Consider the following 14,347-nt stretch of genomic DNA (forward strand, 5'->3'; position numbering starts at 1 on the left):
CGGGTGCATTTAATTCCTTCCTCTTGTGCTTTGAAAGTACAGTGACCTCCTATCTCTTGTTCAGCTACTAACGCAGCAGCTGCAGGCAATGATCTGACCTGCACCACTACCCTTATTATCATTCTCCCCATTTCATGCCACAGGGCACCTTTTTGATGGAGACCTGAAAAGACAGCCTTGTAGAGACTTTCCTTCTCTTTTATGTCCTTTTGAAAGTGGCTGCAATGGTTAATTGCTCCTCCCACCAAGACGCTTCTATTTATGAATAATAATGCTTCAGTGCAAACAACTGGGTTAATGATTACTTAATGTGTTACAGTCATTGACTTGACCCGTCCCATAACCCTGCTGTATCATTGGTTATACTCTGAATGGGAGCAAAAGTTACTAAATGAACATCATGTTGTAATGAAGAAGTTCATAAAAAAAGAAAATAGCAAGTAGGATGGTAATGCTTTACACAACACATTGCTCCGTGTGAAGAAGAGCCAGGTGTACTGTGATTTTTAGGAATTTCACTGACAAGCGTGGTGTGATGATGATCTCATCCTAATTACTCTACTTGTTCTACCTGATGCAGAACACATTTATAAGGAACTGATTTCTTCCTAAATGCACTTTCGCTTTGCCTCTTTGGAATTATTTGGCTTTCACTGCAAGATATTGAATGTCTTTAATTAGAAGCCTCGAATCCTGGATGACGTGTACAGACCGCTCTGGTAGGCAGAATGGTCACTTCTTTTACTTTACCTTCACCAACATTGCACCCACATTCTTTACTATGAATTGCATGTATGTGTTGTTTCAAAACAATTACATTTTGCCAGTTTTCAACAATTAACTGAAGCAGAGTGAGAATAGGAACTCACTTAGAGAGGATGCTGGAGAGCAGCAGGAGAGGCCACTGTGGAAAGATGAGGCCTGAATACAGAACAGAGTAAATGATTGGCTTTCCCTGCTGCTGTCTTGAAATGCAGCATTGTCATTCAGGCAAAGTTGCCAGTGGCTCAGTCAAAAAGAGGATTAGATAATGACTGGCTTTCTGGCCTCAGAGCCACTTCTCTGTTGTCTTGTGGGTACACAGCTGTTCCTCCGCCTACAATATTTTCATATAAATTCCAGCCTTTACTATAGCTCATACATAGTGCACATAATTATGGCTGGAACTACAGCAGTGATCCAGACAGTGGAATGGTGCATTATTTTTTTTTATTTCAACCAGATATAATATCCCAGCTACATGTTTTACCTCTTTACAAAAACACACCTGTGCGTCACACACTAGATGCACTGAGGGAGCTGAGACACCCTTCAAAATAACATGCTGAGATCAATTTCTAGGTCACAAGCTGGAACATAGAAGAGAGGAGATGAGGTGGCACAAAAGTGATGCTTGTAGAGTTCAGACATGTAGGCAGCAAAGCTCCACCACAGACTGTAAGAGTAGGAGTTTCTTTTGAAAAATCGTAACCAGGAGGACCAATGACAATAGTAATAACATTATATTGTACTGGTTTTTAACGCATAAATAGAATAAAAAATGGTCACGACATTGACAAAGGAAAAACGTGTTTAGTCAACCTGTCTAAAAATTGCCAGAAGAGTCCCTGAGGATGACTGAATGAAGCCACAAAAGGGAAGAAGAAGACAGTCAGATGTCAGACTTATAGAATCATATTCACGTCTCTTGCTTATTGAAGCATTATATCCACAGGAAGCATATTCACCATAGAGAGCTCATACAGAATTCAAGCTTTTCCTATTCCCTTCCCTATAGAGAGAAGCTGCACAGACCAGCTCCTTCAAATGGGATAAAGTCAGCACTCAAAGAAAGAAAGATAGCAAAAGGACCCGTGTGTGTGTCTGCATGCTCACACATTTGGAGAGGAAGGGGTGTGCTGTCCAACTGACGCCAGCAGAGAGTAATATGACAAAGCAAAAAGAACATGGGAGGAAAGAAGTGAGAGGGTAAAACCTTCCCTCAGGCTTTTTACACAGGCAGACTTCTTTTCTTCATTCAGAGGAGGTCTGTCACACTGTATTCCACCGAGGCCGCCCTGCCACACTCAGAATCAAAAAAACCCTGCGTGTCTGCTCCTCGGGGGGGTTACACACACTGCACCACACTCACACATGCACTGACAGGACCACTTATAATATGACTGCTGCTCATATAAGACGTTATGTTTCTATCTGATATTTTAAATATTTTTACTTTTTTCCCTGCAGAGCCATCAGACTGATTCTATGTAATTATACCTTGTGGGAATTTGACACCACCTCTTCAGCAGTGGAACTTAATTCAATCCATAATTTACCTATCACTCAAGAGATATATCCCAACATGACACTTTAACTGGCACAATGTGTATGGGTATTAGCAGTAATGGCAGAAAGTCATTTTCTTGCAGAGAAAATTGCTGCTTGGTTCCATTTTCACAGTTTAATTCTACCTCATATCTTTTCATGTCAAGCTTGAATTCTAAGTCATCACTCATCTTTTTAATGAAGCTATTAGTTTCTCCAATCTTTATTAAATGAGGTAAATAATATTCAGTCTTGATTTCCATCTGAACTCAGAGTGATTAACGGTGGTCTATTAAAAGTTTCAGCTAAAGTTTGAAGAATTGCACTTCATTTAGAACAAGAAATCACACAAAACGGCAGCCCTCACATCAATTTTTTTAATACCAATTTTTGCCTTTGGCACTCATTTCTAGATTCCCAGTGTAATGTAAAATCTTAATTTTGTGTTTGACTGTTAATCTAACAGATTATGATTGATTAGTGTGGGGACTGTAGGATTTAAGTAGATCAATGTCGCCATCTAGTGGCTTGATGTTGTGGGATTCAGCAGCAAAGATCTATATTTAGATAATCTATCATAATTCTAGTGTTTGCACAGACACAGAGTGTTTCTCTTTTATTCTATTAGTTAAAAAACTCCACAGAAATTCACACTGTTAGCCCCCATAGAGATAGATAGAGCACAGAATATCATGTAACTCTGTAAATCTGTAGCCCACAAAAAGCCCTTTTCAGTCTGTTTCACCTATAATGATGAGTTCACTCTGACTTCCTGATGAGGGCAGTATAGCTCAGTTTAAAAGATTCTCTTTAATGACACCATGAAGCTCAGCTCTCTTTCCTCCTCTAACATTTAGGACATATTCCGAATTTTTCTCACTTATTGTGTTTCAGCTGGTATGTGTCAGTAACAGCAAACAGAGGGAGTGTGTTTGACTTGCTTCAGAACCTGTTTTTCAGACAATGTATGCACCAATAGGTCTTTGGATGATAGTTATAAATTATATATGCACTTGAAATAGTACTTTTCAAAACTGATCCTGCAGCTTGCAGGCTAACATTAAAAGCAGCCATACATTTTGGTTCAACTCCAAGTCTACTATTAAATGACATGATCAGCATTTTTTGGTTAAAGTAACTTTTAAGTGCACCTGTCCTGCAGCATTTGCAACCCAAAAACCTCCCGTCTCTTAAGGAAATAAATATTTAAGTAAAGGAAGGAAGTAAAGTTCCTTCCTGGGTAAAAATAGAATTTCCCAGTTATAGGATTAAACTTTTACCACTGGCATGTTGGTTTAGACGTGAATAAGACATGAAACATGAAACAGCAGGACAATAAGCCTACAGATAGCCTAGCTAAATAAAGCATAACACACGCTCTCCATCTCTGAGACATGAAAGAAATCTACAGTACATCTGAAAGATATCCTACTATGCGCCAGCTTCACTGACCTAGAAATATCCTCCTGACTCAGAGAACTCAGATCTGAAGTGATGCTTACTCCATATGTGTCAGAAAGCACTTGTGTTTGGTGTTCATTCAGGGAAATGTGGGGCTGGTGAGACTACTCAGCTGCATTACTCTGGACTGGAAAAGGAAAACATTCCATAGTAACAGTGAGGATCCTGGTGGAGAGGTGGCACAGCAGGTCTGTGCTGTATACTGAAGTGACAATATTGGATATTTTCACTTCTAATGTTGTTTGATGCGTGAATGCTGAGGCCAGGAGAGCTTTTTCACATTAGCAACTACCAGATTCAGTATCATATTAGGTGATTTGGTTTGAAGCATCAGAAAAATTTGGGGCTTTGGCTGTAAAAAATCACTGCTAAGCTGCTTTTTTATGTACTTCTTTACACTGAAACCGTGCATGGTTTATGTAAGGCAATTCTAACCTTTCTACTCCATATAAGAGTGAAAAAAATGAACTCTTGTGGCTGAAATTATTTATAGAGTGCACTGAATGAACCTCTCTGTTGCCCCCTGATGGAGTGACCTATTAAGATGTTTTTATGCCTTTGTGCCCATAGCATTTAAGGATAGACGGCTGTGCACGCTTCAGTGACTCTGCGGTGAATCGCAGACAGAAAATATGCTTTTTCAGGCAGAAGTCCTGCACTATATGCAAGATCGTACATCTGGTAGACTGACATTTTCAGCTACACATCTATTTATCAAAAAATTCAGTAGTCCCACCTATCTGGTGGATAAAAATGTGGCCATTCCTTCTTTAATTGCCAATGAGTTTGCACAGCCTTCATGCTTTATTTTATAGGTGCATGATGCTAAACAATAAAGTGGTCTGCAGGGGTCACAACCTCTGGGACTGGAAGATTGACGTGCAGCCTTATGCTTCGATGCAGTCCACATTGGAAGTCAGAACGCAGTGTGCCAGTGTAAACCTGAGCCAGCACAATGCATCAGACAGGCACAGCACATCTACTGCCACATGGTCCAACACAAGATGAGCAAACTCTTACATACATCCACAATACAAAACCTGTACTACACAATAGGTTTATTGCCAATGAGTTTGGAGAGCTGACTCACCAGGTCTATTTCATTTCTTTGTTCAAAGCACGCTACAAAAAGAATCATGGGGGTCATTATTTGGGCATACTGATTAGATATTGTGTTTGGGGAAAAAAATGAACTGCTGTCAGCTAATTCTTTATGAAATAATGGCCATTGGAACTGGAGTTTACAGGAGAGTGTGACCATGTTCTGACTCTATCACACATTTCCCATCGCTGCCCCATTTCTCCCAGATGCTCACCCAGTCATGAATATTTCTCTCCCTCTGTCACTCCGTCTCATTCTTTCGAGGCCCTGAGGCAAGGTGATGTAGAAAGCACTGAAGAAAAGTTAATGTGTATTCAGACACAGCTTGTCAGTTTAGAACTAGAGAACTTCACTTGTCTGACCATCTTTTCTATGCCCATTAGCTATGGTTACAGACCTCTTATCCTTAATTGAGTCTGTTCAGTAAAGACCTATTAAAAGGCCACAAACAACAGAGTGGGACTGCTAGAGGACTTAAGGAGTACCAGGAGCATGTGAACAGAGAGGGGTGTTATAAATTGGTTGATATATGACATGGAAGTCTTATTTGGCTGCAGGGACAGAGGTTCACATCATAGGTTTTGCCATGTGTGCCGTGCTGCTATGTTAATCCCACTACAGAGGAGAAGTGATGACTCTGGTTTCCAACATGCAACCAAAAGCTCTCAGGTTTTATACTGATGCCAGCTTATGTGATGTGACAAGGTCTTTGGGCGCTGCACTGACCTGTTAACCTGCTCAAGTCCCTGAAACTGGAAAGGGATAAGAATCAATACATCTCATTTTAAAAAGCAACTTAGAGGGATTTCCACCTGAGGGAGGATTGCGATAATACATCTCTCATACATGAGATGATACGGTGCAAAACATCCACAAATACAGACTGGAAGCCTCATACATAATGTAATCATTAAAGTTAAAACAAAAAACACTTGATATGGAGAATCCACACCCTGACTGGTAAGCTGTCTGCACTATAGGTAGTTAATTTAATCATGTAACTGGATTAAGATTATCACACAAGTTTTGGTGACAGGAAAAGATGTTTGCAAGCTTTTTACCATACTGTGTTTAATCACGACTTTACTGGTCTGCACTCCAGTGGTGTTACATAAGTAAATCATGACATGGAAGTTGTGTCACTGATAACATTTTGTCGATACAAGCGAAGTGCACATGGGCAAAGACACAGGACAACACACTTAAGGTCAGTGTCAGGGTCCGCTCTTCTGGGAGATGTGAGTACAGACTGTGTACACAGCACTGCCATCATGTACTCTTGGTAACTAAGCATAAAATTATCTAATTTTAGCATTATAAAATATAAATTTACATGAAAGTTGATACCCTAGAAACATGAATTTAACATTTACTTGTAGGCCTGCTTATCTCTACTGATAACAGCACATGTAGCACAGCACAGTGTACTGGACTCTATATGACATTCACTTCACATACCCCCATTTAGGATGCAGGAAGTTCCCTTTTCAACTTGCAAATTCGCCTTAAAGCATTATGAACTATAATTTATGCTACCAAAACACACGTCACTGTTTTACATACTTTAAAATATGAACAGCACATCCAAATACACACTGATACACTGTGAACAGGTGTAGCACAGAACGGATCAGATCTTAAAGCTCCCTGCGCTCCTCTCAGACATGACTGCTCTGCAGGGTGAAGTAATTAACAAGAAAAACGATTAGACTGATTGAAGCGAGAGGGAGACGCAGAGAGGAAGAGCACGTCAGAGATAGGAGGAAGAAAACTTCTGACACAGACTCTGCACACACACACACTCGGTAGTGACTGATTTCCCTCAGAGCCTACAGGCCTGGACCCTGCCTGCCTTTAGAGATAAACCACCCTGCTATCACTTAGAGATTCACTTTCTTATAAGTTCCACGAAAGCTGTCGCCTGGGTTTTTTTGAAGTCAGCGTGCCTTCACGTGCATGTTTAAATCTATCTTTGTCATTCACAGAGTTCATTCTTACCTTCTGTAACAACCAATTTGCTGCTTTTCAAAAAGTTTTAGCAAAGATTTTCAATTACTATACACATCCTGTATTCAAATCTATTCCACACGTACAAAAATATAAGTGGAAAACATGAAATATGGAATGATTTGCCGACCTCCTGCATTTCTCAGTCTTGTGCTGCACTGCTTAGCTGACAGTATCCAAAATGGTGGGCTGACAGCCCATTTATTCTGGTGGCGCACAGGTATTTATCAGACAGTGAATGTTCCACACATTTTGGACTGCACACCTGGGCGAGGGAACATGTCCTAATAGACCGTCTCAGCAAGAAAGGGGCTTATGCTGCTCGTGGGCTTGTGTGAAAATGATATACCAGGAAAATTTATAATAATAATAATAACGGGTGTGCTTTAATTATAACAGAAAACAAGGTTATGTGACTGTATTTTCCAGTTCTGTTAGAGATTACTAGCCATCTTAACCCAGTATACCAGGATAAAGACACAAATTATAAAGTCTACATTTTTTCTGTAATTCAAGACTCTTTTATACCCTGGATTCACTCTAAAGCAGTTCTGTCTGGTTCAGTGAAAATCATACCTTAAAAAAGAATGAGACAGAGCATGTCTGCCAAGTTATCAGGCCCCATCTGGTCTATGTCATCTCTTCACTTGAGGACATCCACATGTTCCATCACTGCAGCCCTCCTCTTCCATTTGGTCCTCGATGTCCTAATGAGAAAGACAAGGCATTACACAACTCTTACTATAAATAATATCAATGCCCTGTCGCACAATGTCAGTCACCTTCCTACTTATGTAATCAGATAAAACACACAGCAGAATAATTATCACATAAAGACTGTTACTTAAACTGAATCTCATGGCTATGCTGTACTGTAGATGTGTGTTATTGAGTGTTCTGTGACATGTGACATATTCTGAACCATGCACCCTTTACTGAGGCATGCAGAATTAATGGGCAGATGTGAACATGTCTAAACAAGCCATAGTTCCATAAGGTTGCAATGCAAGCAAAGAGAAAAAACATCATAAGCATGTACGTGTGCAGAACAATAGGAGAATGTTGTTCAGCAGTTCAGAACTAATGCGATTCTCTCACACATAACCAAACGTCACAGTCACAAAGGTGTGTGCTTCCATGAAAATTCATGTGAAATCTAAACTTGCAAGCACATATTAAAGCATATTATCTGTATACACAGCAGGATAAAGAACCATCTAAGGAATATTAAAGCATTTCTCTGGTCAAAAGTTAATTTTAGTTTTGTAATATATTCACGAAACCTCCAATCAGTTGGACAGATTGTATTTAACATCAAACTATATATCACAAGGACCTAATCTAGGTCATAGAATTATATCTGATGAGAGAGTATGATGAATTTCTTACCATACAGCAAACTCGATTGCTTTGGGCTTTTGGACCGGGTGTTTAATGCGAATTATTAGTAGAAATTAGTCATGGCCATCCATCTCTCAGCAACGTCCGTCATGGTTTAACACAGCTGATTTTTTTTTTCTAACAATCAAAGTTGTGGTGCAATGTGAACTTTAACCAAGATAGCTTCAACTCAGTGTAAAAACTACTGCCTGGGTGCTCCATAGTCTGTGTATATGTGTGCAGGATACAGCAGGAGGCAGCAGTAAGGACCCATCTTATAGTGATCTATCATTCAGTCAACCAGTCCTATGCTGTAGTGCAATCCCAACTTGATATTCAATACACATGTACATGAACATGCAAACACACTATTGGAGTCAGCATGTGGCAGACTATACACCCACATAGACAAACACTTCTTATAAGAATCCCTAACAAGCAGTGAACAGAGCACTTCTGGCCATCTTTGCCGTCATCACAAATACCCAGCTGGAACCATCCATCATACTTTCCTTTGTCCTCCACAGACACCCACCACCCATGTTAACACACACACCATCAAGTTCCGATGCTAATTCATCATCCTCGTCATGTTTTCATTTTGCCAAGAGTCCCTTGCACTCCACTGTGCCACTGTTGGTATCATTTTACTTCCGCAAGCTCATATCTGAGGCTGAGGCACAGCTACATTTTTGCACCACACACACAATAGATACACAAGCACAGAATATCATACATACAGGAAGCATAGACAGATAAAATAATGTAGATCAGTCTCACTTATCTATGGTTAAACATTCACAAACAGGTGCACATAGCCAGACATCTGCTGTGTGTGGTTAAAGTAATACAACTTATGAAGGGCTTGCACTAAAACTGTTTGTTAAAAATGGTTACTTGCTGCTGTTATACTATTAGCATTGTCTGAATGGCAGTAGACATGTGGATGTCTGAAATCTAATTCTAATCTAACTGAATATAACCTAAAGAAGAGGTAAAGCCATTACTGGCTGGCTGGCCTCCCAAAACCTCAAAAATTCCATGAAGTCACATTTGTCCTTTGGCGACTGGAACGTGTGTCCTCTGCCGGGAATTGCAGTCCATCACCACGTTATGTAACTATCTTTGGGGACTATTCCTTCCAGCATAGTTTATAAACACACTTGTGTGTCTGTGGAAGTGAAACAGAGACAGGGGAAACTGCTCTTCTGCAATTCGTCTCTCTCAAAGACTGATGAGAACCCACTCTCTTTTTCAGACTTTACAATCGTTACAGTCACGAATACATCCTGCCAGGAGAGAGGTCAGCTTTAATGGAGACCACCGTGTGTGACCACCACTGTACATAATATTCAATACCTGAAGACAAAAGATAATAAAATACTAAATCTACATATGAATAACCTTAAGAAGACCCACTGAACCCAGTGTGATTACTTTTTGTTTGTCTAGTTGCTCTTCTTTTCATTTCAACACTCCAAATGACTCAGAGATTTACCCAAAGGGAATCAAGTTATCATTGAACACTCACTATATGACTGCATCGTCTGTAGAACATGCATCATTTGCCTAATGAGGCACTCATTAGTGACGATGTGCTGCCATTTTTGTGGTTTAACAGACGACACTTCTGTTTATTTGCTGTGCTCCCCATACTGTACCTTTATTAGTATATCTTCCACCCATAGGCTTTGGCCCATACCTGTAGATACCTGTAGAGGAGTCCTTTTGCAAAGAGTAAAATTACTTGCCACATTTGTTGCTGTGCAATGCATTAGCAAATAAATAAAACCCACACTGCATAATGCACATTACAAGGGAATCAGCCATGGTCCGTATGAGTGAAAGACACAGTTGTCTAGCGTGATGAAGGTGTTCGCACTCAAACAGGTCCAAGCCCTTAGCTGCTTAGCACCAAAGGAGTAACTGGAACTAACAATTTCTCAAGTATAGTTCAATCTCCCATGGTTTTAATAATCAGTCACAAAGATGGGAAATAAAAAAAGAACCGATGCTGCCATGTTGATGCACGGCACGGATGTGTAGCCGGATGCAGAGAAGCAGGAATGGAAACATGATGAGAGAGCTATAAAATGCAATGAATGGCAGGAAGACAGAAAATAAATGCATCTGAGGGGAAAGTTTGTGTGCTTCTATACTTACAACTGTAAAATACTAATGCACACACAATACACATGCAGTGCTGATGCCACTTTCATCACCTCTAAGCACGGCCATTAAAAAGCAGTACTGTCTGCGGAGCCGAGAAGCACCGCAGGAAGCAGCAATAATGGCACTTACAACAGCAGCACGCTGCCACATGCGGTGACGGCTTCGGAAAAAACAGATTGACAGTCAGAATTTGAGGGAAACTACAAAATTCCATGTCTTCTGTCTTATACGTTGTAATGAAAGCTTTGATTAAAAACCCTCACTCTCTTCAGCTGAGAGAATATTCAATCATTCTGAAAATGTGACATCTTGAAGTTGTACATCGTCATGTTCTTACACACACTGCTTTGGGCTATTTTTTAACTAAAGATTGCCAGCTACAATATGTATTTATGACAGAATTCTTATTAAAATAAAATAAAACAAATCACATTGCAAAAAAAGGCCTTTATTCATAAATGCATGACATATTCTATTAGATCTCTGCTGCCTTCCCCACATGGAACCAGCCACGTGTAAAATGTACTCTGAAAGACCCAGAAAGGCGGAAAAATAAACATTAACACTAACTGTGCAGTGCTGTGTCTTTGACAGCAGCATTTCTAATTAGTTAGCCACACTCGCTGCATTTGTATCAGCACGCAGTGGTTTACACAGTCTTCATGCAAACCCAATCTTACTGCTTATTCACTGAAATCTGGGACATTCGTAATCAGCAGTCATGCTAACTAAGATTAGATGATTATAATAACCAACCTACTGATGCTTCCAGAAAACAATCTAACTTGACGAGTGCATGAGATAAAGTCTGCCCAATGAAAAGCAACCAAACTTATTAGGTCAGTTCATCATTCTTTTGGCTTCGAGAGAGCCAGACTCCCTCTGCCAGTTCTTTAGTCCTCTCCGACAGCTTCCACTCTGCCCGGTAACGTAAATCATCCTTCTCCTCTCCTGAATCTACCAGCTCAACCCTCAGGAACATTTCTTTCTCCAAGATCATTGAAGCTAACACAGAGTCTGTAGCTTGTCGGGCTCGTGGTAATCTGGGGGAGGAACAAGAAATTCCTCGACGATGAGGGGGTGGACGACTTTTAATCTCTTTGCACCTGACTTCCTCTTCCTTTTGTTTTACCAATGACATCTCTCTGTCATCCGAAGTAGATGAACTTGAAGAGCTCTCATTGGTCGATCCAGAGCTGATGGATGACAGTGTGTCCTCCGATTGGTCAAGGTTCACTTGGTACGCTAATTTCCTGTTATCCTGTCTACTGACAGACAGACAGGGAGGCCATCGCAAGGAGAGGCATCTTGTCATTGCCAGCCATAACTCCTGAGGCCTGAATAAACCTGACCTTGGTTGATCTGTGCCATGAAACGAGTCCTTTTTCTCCACTTGCATGCATTCTGCTGCCAACTCTGACTCAACCACCTCTGTGAGGGATACGCCGTTAGAGCTCTTTTGCAACTGCTCTTCTTCCCTGCACTCTGTTGCTGGCTGATCATCCCCAAAGCTGAAAGAGCTGCTGAACCTCTGACTCCTCTTCATGGCACTGTTTGCCTCCACATCTGAATCTGACGATGAATCCTCATCTGACAAGCTTCCACATGGTGACGACTGATCATTTGAATCCCTTGACCGTTGATTCGCTTCTGACTCAGAGGAGCTGCTCGCCCTCTGGCCTCTCTTCATACTTTGACGAACAATTCCACTCCTGCTCCCTGCCCAGCTCTGTTCTTCTTTTGATATTAACAGCGATAGATTAACAGAAATGAAAGCATGCAATCAACAACAACAACAACAGTCGCAGCTGCTCTGCTAGCATGGCACTTTCTGACATAATCTCTGCTTCAAGAGGCGCAGCTTTGGCAATGGAGTTGGGCAGTGATGACGCTGTGATGTCATGTGCCCACATGCAGACACACACACACACAGAAAGCCCTCCATGGCTATGTGTTCACGCTCCAGTCGAGTGAACGGTGACTTGCCTCAGAGGGAAGTGATGCCACATTGCATGATGTCATACCTATAGCCGCAAACCAGGAGTCTGCAAATGCTCTGTGTTTGTGCAGGAGCCCAGATGGCAGAAAAGAGATGCACACCCTTGAAAAATCGACCTAAATGTCCAGAATAGGAGGAATGTTTAGTTATTTTCTTCTATCCCATTTGTTCAATATGTATAAATACCCTCTGACAAGTTATATTTTTAAACACTATGGCTATTAGCTGCAGCAGATGTGCATGTGTCATTGTATTTGATGGGCTATGACACATTGAGAGATTGACAGATTAAAAAAAACACTGACAACAGCTGTGTAGTATACGAGCGTGTCCTCCCCTCTCAGCGAGTACCTTGAGTCCCTCACTGATACGGTGGACATTAGGTCACTCACATATCTTGCTTGACTTCCATTTATGGTTATAGTGGCTGCTCAGACATCACGTCTCTATGGTCATTCACTGTACATGTCTTACATCACCTCGGGGCAAAAGGACACAAACCAGAGCCAAGTCCAGACTTGCAAACCTTATCACACACAGACAAAGACACACATACACATCACAGCTGATAAAATCTGCTGACTTCATTTCTGCATGTAGGAAGCCCGTCGTCTTTCAGGCAGAGAGAAAAAGGGGGATGTTGGAGTGAGAATACTGAGAAGCATGTCACATGCTTAGTGATCAATATCAGGCCAGCATAATTTCACATAACAACCCAATAACTCAGGCTTCAATCTTACAGACTGCATGTCCTTCACACTTGATGGAAAGACAAGCAATGCATAAATGGTGCTGTGTACTAAAAGCAAATCACATGTGCCTCAGATTTGAGTTTACAAATGAAGAAATGTAGGATACACTACTGATGCAACTTCATGGACTTGACTTCCAAGGGTAATATTAAAAGCAGATTTTAAAGAAAAAACAGCATCCAGGAATATGCCATTAAATTCAAAGAGCTTTGTTGCTCTTTTCAACAGTCTTTCTACCTTCATGAATTCAAAAAAGGTGAGAATGAGGCCCATTTTTAAATGTGCAATCTGTAAATTCTTTACAAAATCACTGTTTAGGAGCTCCTCCTGTGGTATGAGTCACTGATTCTCCATCAGGAAGACAATGGTGGGAGAGGCACTCTAAAATGTCCCCTGGCACTTAGACATGGTGCTTGGCTGATCACCATGCCTCACTATATGTAAAGTGCATGGCTGCAGTTTTCTGCAGCGGCTTCTGGCCTTGGCTGTCTCTGTTGAAATCACTTAACACTTTGTGCTGAATAATACATCATTAGGTGTTGTAGCAATGACATGGAAGAATAAATATTGAATTAAATGAAGAGGTCACCAAAGGCGAAAAAGCATCAACAGCCAAAGCAGGTAAGGTAGGAAATGTGGCATATAAATGTATGACAACCAGGCCTATATCCTATATCCTTTTGAATTCCGCTTAAGGAAGTTTGATCTCAGCACTTTGTCTCCACCTTGATAACTTCATTGCCTAAAGTTTATGGAGTTGTTGCAGAACAAAACAAAAGCTGTTACACGTGCACCACAATACACAGAAGGGACCCGGAAGTAACCGTTAAAAATTCATTAATGGTTTGGACAGCAACAGCTAACTAGCGAGGCAGAGTGTTCTTACTAAATAACAGCTATTTCTGGGCTGCATTCACATTCATTATTCACACATAGAGCCGTATACAAAGCTTTAAACTCACCCCGGGAGCTGCGGGGGTTCGCTGAGACGTGTAATCCAGTTGGACCAGGTGTGTTTGAAGCCTCTGCAGGTGCATGGCGCAGGAGAGCCAGATGGGGGCGCACCAGACTCCTCACACTGCAAGGCACGGGAGCGCACGGGAGAGCAGCTCCAGCCAGAAGAGCGTACGGATGTAACGCGACTTGTGATTGGCTGGAAGCTAATGC

Source organism: Parambassis ranga, chromosome 2 (assembly GCF_900634625.1).
Source record: "Parambassis ranga chromosome 2, fParRan2.1, whole genome shotgun sequence".
In the NCBI taxonomy this organism is placed as follows: Eukaryota; Metazoa; Chordata; class Actinopteri; family Ambassidae; genus Parambassis; species Parambassis ranga.